This window comes from Thunnus thynnus, chromosome 2 (assembly GCF_963924715.1).
Source record: "Thunnus thynnus chromosome 2, fThuThy2.1, whole genome shotgun sequence".
Lineage (NCBI taxonomy): Eukaryota > Metazoa > Chordata > Actinopteri > Scombriformes > Scombridae > Thunnus > Thunnus thynnus.
Window position 1 is genome coordinate 39444068 of NC_089518.1, and position 7500 is coordinate 39451567.

At 39.1% G+C, this 7500-nt stretch overlaps 1 protein-coding gene across 1 annotated transcript in view; it reads right to left on the reverse strand.

Moving 5' to 3' along the window:
* Positions 1–5374: 5374 nt before the first annotated feature.
* The window catches only part of qsox2 (quiescin Q6 sulfhydryl oxidase 2), a 16706-nt gene continuing 14580 nt past the window's right edge, over positions 5375–7500 (reverse strand). The window contains 1 exon segment of the mRNA XM_067574379.1: positions 5375–7500. This exon segment is cut by the window's right edge and continues 761 nt beyond it. The gene's annotated coding sequence lies outside the window, so the exon portion shown is untranslated.

Sequence of the window (7500 nt, forward strand, 5' to 3'; positions counted from 1 at the left end):
TTTTTGTAATTAAAATTTTTATTAACTTTTTTAATATATTTATAACATAATGAAACACAGGAATACTTATTACAGTAAATGTAAATGAAAAGAAACAGAACAAACAGAATTAGCTTGAAATAACCTCATTTCATCTCTACGGGGTCCAGGAGGGGTCATAGAGAAAGAAATAACAAATTAATGCTCTAGATTTAACAGAACCTGAAGTAAATCAAACAAGTTTTACTCACTTTTCATTCATCTTAAACCTGCAGTACAGAACGTTCACCAGCCGAGCGGCTAACATCCTGTTAGCGCTCTGCTAACGTGAATGAGGATAAAATAATTTAATCAAATATTATCGGACTGAACGGATCAAATTCTCATAGTGAAACGAGTCATTTTGCATTTTGGGTTTTTGTGTGACACTCAAAACAATTTATCCAGCGTTTTACAGCCACAACCGCAGCGATGGAGGCGGCGGGGGCGGAGCCTGTGATGTAAACACGTCGACAGTGTTTTTGTAATTACTCTCACTGCCAGAAGAGGGAGACAGAAGCTTTGACAACGTTACAGGGAAACGTTTTCGTCTCTTTCTTCAAACTTCCTGCTGACTGAAGGGGGAACAGGCTGAACAGATCGATTGATTATGTCATCTGAGTTTTTATTAAATGATTATTATTAAATCGAGAGTATGAATTATTTTGTTTTCGTTGTGGTCTCCCATGTGCTCCGGACATGTCCTGTTTTATAGCAACATACATTAGAAACACTCCAGTAGAGTATTAGATCTGTATCTGATTGATTATCTGATTATCTGATCACATTTACACCTGGTATTGATTTTAGTGTCCATTCTGTCTGAATGATGATCAAATCTCAAGCTGTAAATAATTACAACATTTACACTTTATGATGTGTTTTAATAAACAGATCAGCTGACAGACAGTTGAACATGTTCAGTCATCAGTAAACGAAGCTTCGGTCTGTTTGGGGATTTGAACCAACGACCTGCAGGAAACAGAAACTACCGATAAATAAATTACAGGTCGAGAATCAGAACTGCAGAGTTGCAAAAAGATTTGTTTACCTGCAGCGAAGAGACGACGAGTACGGAGGATCATTTCAGACAAAACAAGAAAATAAAAAATCATTAAAAGAGAAAAATAAATAAATGTTACAGGAAATGGAATCATTTTACAGAGAAAAGAAAATACATTTTAAAGGAAAAAAATAAACTTTAAAGCAAAAATCTGATAAAACTTAAACAGAAAATAACAAATAAACTATTATTTTTAAGGACGCTCTTAAAGGAGTCAATTAAATCTGTCGACATGATTCAAAAATACAAACTTATATTTAATATTCAGACACAAGCCTCCATTTTTAAATTGCCACCTCACAGTAACCATTAAACAGATGATCCTCCACAGTTCAGAAAAATAAAAAAAAACATTTTTTGGGTGAAATGATCCTCCGTAGAAACAGACGTGAGGAAAAAATCTATAAATGAGATTTTTATGGCTTCAGACTGATAAAAAATATTAAATCTGAGACGAACTGACTGAACTTTGATTTTTCTCTTTTTAAAATCAAACATGACAAGAAAACTTTCATGTTTGATCAAAATGAAACATGTTTGTTTTAACTTCAGACGACAAACACAAACATCACAATAACATCATCAGCTGATCTATGACATCATTACTTTTAATTAGTGCAGTTATTCACTGTTGCTGAATTCTCTGTAAGATATTTAAACAAACAGCAACACAGACTTAAAATCCTGGAAAAGTCTGAGATAATGTTTTTCTAAATCAAGGCCTGAAACTGTTTTAAATCTGTTTTATTTCAAACTTAGAAGATTAAACAGAAATCGGTGGTGAGATGATTAATGGGAGAGGAAAGAAGAAAAAACAAAGTTCTTTTTCTTTAATCTTTGATTTTTGCTGAAATATTGCATCATTTGAACATTTATTGAAATGAAAGCATGTGAGAAGTTTAGAGGGAAAAATCACTATTTGGTGGAGCTGTTAACAACTCATAGACATGTGAAATGTGACCCCGACTACACACTGCTTTTTGTAAGACGTCAAAAGACAAAAAGGTTGGAAACCACTGGTTTCATCTTTAACAATGTGTTGTATTTTAAAAGCTTGTTATATTATCCATTGTGTCAAATCTTCATCTGAAAAGTAACTAAAGCTGTCAAATAAATGTAGTGGAGTAGAAAGTACAATATTTCCCTCTGAAATGTAGAAAGTAGCATCACATGGAAATACTCAAGTAAAGTACAAATACCTCAAAATTGTACTTGAGTAAATGTACTTAGTTACTTTCAACCACTGGTTTTTACTCTATTTGACTCATATGTTCATGTGTTTCTTCTTCTTTTCTCCATTTCTGGTTTATTAAAACGTAACATGAAGCATCAGAACAGAAATGTCAGTAAATGATGAATTAATTTATTATATTTATTACAGTTCTGAAAACTTGTTCAGGCTGCATTTCTACTTTGGTCTAATTTAGTTTTTTTTTTTATTGTTGTTTATAGTTGTTATTGTGTTACAATAGCTTTGTATTTCGTATTTTGTACGGTGTATTCTGTGTTTTTTGTTTTTGTTTTGCTTTGTACTGTTTGTTGTTGTGTTGTTGTATGTTTTGATTGTGAGGGACTACGGATGCTAATTAGCTTCGAGCTAACTCTGCTGCATCTTTAATGTTAAAAACTGTTCCAATCAATATCAGAATTAATGAAAGTGTTTCTGTGAGGGTTTTCATTTTAAATGGCCGAGTAGGTTTATCTGCAGACCCGCTTTACTACACGACACGCTAACTTGGTTAGGTTTAGGCATGAGGGGGGGGTAGTTAGGGGTCAGGGGTCAGGGGTGTGTGTTGTGTAGTAAAGCGGACGTATCGTGCAAGACTGAAGATGATCCTTCTCAAAATGGCAAAGTGATCCATGAATCCTTCCTGGTGCTGCCTTCAGGTGCTGGAGTGAGAGTCCAGCGACGGAGTTTCTCCACATGGAGCTGCTTTCATCAGCTGTGATGTTTGGAGACTCAACAGGGACTAAAATAAATGATCAGACACGAGTGTCATAAAAACCTGACAGTTAAAAAAATTATTTTTCTGACCTCAGAGGTTTATTTGATTTGCAGTGACGTTCAGTTTAAAATGTGCTCTTATTTTTACACAGTAAATTATCCTGCTCAGCTAATATCAGTCGTATCAATAATAAAAGTTAAGCATCTTTGTCAATAATGTTTGTGTGACGTGTTCATGTTAAAAACAAATAACGACGATATATCATTAATCCAGTCGGTGCGGTTAAACTGTTGCAGAAGAAGAGACTCAACGAGATGACATCATAAAAGAGCGACAGTCAAAACTCGAACGATGGAGAACATGATGGAAATATGACGTTTCTGTTAGTTTCATGTATTGATGTGAGGAAGGTTACAGTCTCATCATCGCTCCACACAGATCTGATGTTTTCAGCTCTTCAGTGACGTTTCAGTCACATAACTTGACTACATATAAAGATGGACGACGTGTCTCCACTTCCTTCCTTCCTGCTAAAGTGAAGCTAAAATCTCTCCTTTCCGGGAGCGGCCATGGATGTATTATAACAGCTGGATATCGGACTAAAAATGGCGCCCATTCAGTCCTATAGGAATTGCTCGACTGGCGCATACGCCAAAATAAAGTTTCTAGTTTCCGGGTTTGCTTCCGCGTTGTGCGGCCCACTGAATATGCGCAGTAGTGTTTCCCCCGCTGGCCCCGCCCACGAGTTCCCGCTCGGCCCATAGACTTTACATGGCGATGACGTCACAGATTTTTTAAATCGCTTTTCTCGGCTCGAGGAAAGTTTTACAAACATGAAACCTTCATGAGTCATAATTGACGGTGTTTGCAGTTCGAGGTGTCCTGTCAACAGTTTTACAGGCGTCTCTTTTACAGTGGTGGTCTGTGGGGGGGAAATGCTTTTTGGGCCGCAGGGGGATTTTTTGCGGCAATACCGCGAGAGGCCACTGGGAGAGATTGGCTGCAAGGCTGAGTGTCGGCGCTCTATCCAGCTCTTATTATACATCCATGAGTCAGAGTCTGTGCAGTAGAGTCGGTGGCGGGACACGCCCCCTCAGCCGTCCCGCCGCCTGACGGAGGTTTGAGAGCTGCTGTCACAGCTGCCAATCATGAAGTCACACCCACCTTTTATTTCTTCATGTTCCATTCGCTAACAAGGAGGGGGCGGGACTTATGACCTACACTGTAGCCAGCCACCAGGGGGCGACCCAGATGTTTTGGCTTCATTTTTGGGGAGCTGTCATGTTTATATACAGTCGATGGTCACATGCTTCATATACATCGTCATTTATTCACTTTATTAAGTCTGTTTACATTTGCTTTCAACAGCTGCTGTTAATCCTCAAACAGGAAAGTCTTTGTACACAGATTCAAACCTGCAGAGCAGAACTTTTGTCTCCCTCTTCTAGCAGTGAGAGTAATAACAAAAACACTGTCAAGGAGCTTTATGACGGATCCGACCAGCTGGTCTCACCGGCGGTGGCTCCTCACAGCTCTCAAAACGTCGGAGCAAATTTCCAAACAGGCGTTAATTTGATAAACTGACCACATACTGGGAATCTAAACGGTAACTTTCTCCCCTGAAAACATTAAAACTTAATAAAGCGACATATTAACAGTCCTAGAGAGAAAATTACAACAACCATGTGAGACTGTCAGACATTTATACCCAGGATGCCTTGCAGTCTGAGGAAGATACCTGCGGGCCGAGCATGACGTCATTTCACCGGAAACCAGTCACTGCATCACCAGTGAGGTTTATCTGACGGCTTAAACAGCATCGTGTGAACTTGTTTGGAAAATACGTTTATTTATGTGGAAAAGTTCTGCACTGCAGGTTTAAACTGTTACTTGAAATTTCCAGTGTTTCCATTGAAAATGAAAATAAAAACAGGTGGACAGAAACACACTTATCTGGTTTTTAAACCTCACAGTTAAATATTTGTATCAGTCTCTCTATATAGTTTTGTTTCTGGCTCTTTTATTTAGCTAAAAAAATAAAAATATAAAATTTTCTAACATATTTTTAGTGTTCAGGTTAGTTTGTCTGATTTAAGTCTCCACATCTTTAATATGTTTTAACAAGATAAACTTGATGTGTTTTAGATCATGTTCACGCTGAGTCGGCTTCATTCATTAACGCATCTTCTTCTTCTTCTGTTTTGTTTAAATGTGTATTTTCTCTCCTGGAAACGGAGCCTCCGGTATGTGTAGCGTGTTCAGGGAAAAGCCGTCAAATCACTGACAGAACAGACGGTGACAGTAGAAAGAGGAAGAAGAAGAAATGACAACAACAACAACAATGGCGGACGCTTCATACGAGTGTTGTTCTCTTTATTTTCTACTTTGACAGCTTGTTCAGAGTTAAACGACCATCTTTCTCTGCTCAGACTGTTAAAATCTGCTGCAATAAACTAAACGTCAGGAAGCCGCAGCGGAAACAGTAAAACTGTTTCTTCTTCACTGGTTTTCTGTGGCTGACCTGCACGTACCCAGTAGGAGAATCACCTGTGTCGGTGTTTTCATGTGGACGGATGAATTTGCAGAAATGAGCTGAAACTCTTATTTAGTGGCTTCACGTGGACGTCGTTTAAAATAACCAATCAGCTGATCAATAACACTTCAATCAATCATCATCGGGACAGTCCATGTTTCACAGTAAAGAGAAATATATACACACACACAAGCACGCACGCGCACACACACACACACACACACACACAGGACAGGTGAGTCGTCTGTCGGCAGGTGAGACATTTGGCACACAGTGAAGTCTGAGAGACCGGGTCTGGTCCCGTTCAGTCCCCCTGTGGTCCTGGTCTCTCATGGGGTCCCTCCTGTGGGATTCTGGGTAGTTTAGGGCGTTATCTGGTTGGTTCTCCTCCTCGGACCCTCTAGTGGAGGAGGTCTGCATCACAAACCAACACTGGAGCGGATTGTTTGCTGCGGGGACGAGATACGACCGACTACTCGGCTCCTGTAGCCGGTTTCGCTTTGCATGCTGGGATGTTGATGAGAGAATTTAACGTGTTTGGCGCGTGGACAGAGACACGATCACCTCCCGAAGGAGACAGTCGTGACGTTTACATGAGAGAACGGGACCTGTGCGCCGTCGCCAGTGTGACTTCCTGTCAATTTCCAATTTTTCAAAATAAAGCACTTCTATGTTTATGGAAAGTAAAAAATAAAGTAAAAGCAACATTATAACAAATAGATTTAGGAATGCAAATTTTACTGTGTTGGAGTCATTTACAGCATTAATGACTAACTGGATCGTTACTACATTAAAACTATTTTCAGGTTGTAAGAAGTGAAATAATTTATAAAACATAAATAAATCTGAACTCATCTGTTCTCTACATGAAAACAAACAACTTAAAAATGCTGCGATGTCTGATGGTAACCAGGCGACGCGTTTATTACACGGTTTAAAACCAACAAACCAAGTTCAAACATACTTAGTAGACGTTTTTTTAGATGGCAGTTTATGACTGATTACGATAACGCCGCCAGGAGACGTTCCTTCCTCTTCTCTGCAGTCTCAGTCAGTCAACTGGCACGATCAACTCGGCATAAACAGCTCGCCGGAGAACGAATCAAGACCTGACCTGGACTAGCAAAATGTTTTATTTTGACAGAGGAGCTTCTTCCTGTGTTTACATTCTCGCTCCCACCCCTAGACACATCTAACCAATCAGAGGAGAGAACGTTCTCACCTGGTTGTTAGTGACGTTTCTCTGTGTGAAAAGAAACTGAACCAAGTTCATCGACAGCTCATCTACTGACTCAGAGCGAAGGAGCTTTATGTTGAAAACTAACTGAACTCACTTCCTTTAACCTGTTGTGATCCTTTCATGTCACAATAAAAGCTCTTGAATCTTGAAAACGCCTTTAATCAGAGAGCGTTAGAGGAGCCGGTAGGTGCTACAGCCAGTCCATCCTGGAAATTATGACTTTGTGATCGCAGTAATTAATGCAAATTCAAGAAATCTCTGCAAAGTTGCTAAATTACTGCAACTTTTCTGCATAAAATGTCCAAATGAACAAACCGATCTGTGACCAACTGTCACATCTCATGTCGTGGTATCTGCAGCGCGCAGGAAGTGATTACATATGATTCTTCATTGGCAGTAGTTTTATTTTCCTTCCTCATCATTTTTCCTGCAATAAGAGCACATAAAACATCGCAAACTGAATCGCAGTTTTTGAGAAAAGTTGCTGCAAAATCAAACAATTTTGGCCTCAATTATCACAAAAAATCTCTGAAATCCTTCAGGGACTGATCAGGTGTGAAACGCCCTAAAACCAAAGCCGAGATGGTCCAGGTCCAGGTCCAGGTCCAGGTCCAACACACAGTTTAGAAAACACAGTCTGAGTTTTTTAAAAATTTCAAAATAAATAAATTCAGACCAGGTTCCACATCTGAACCAAAAC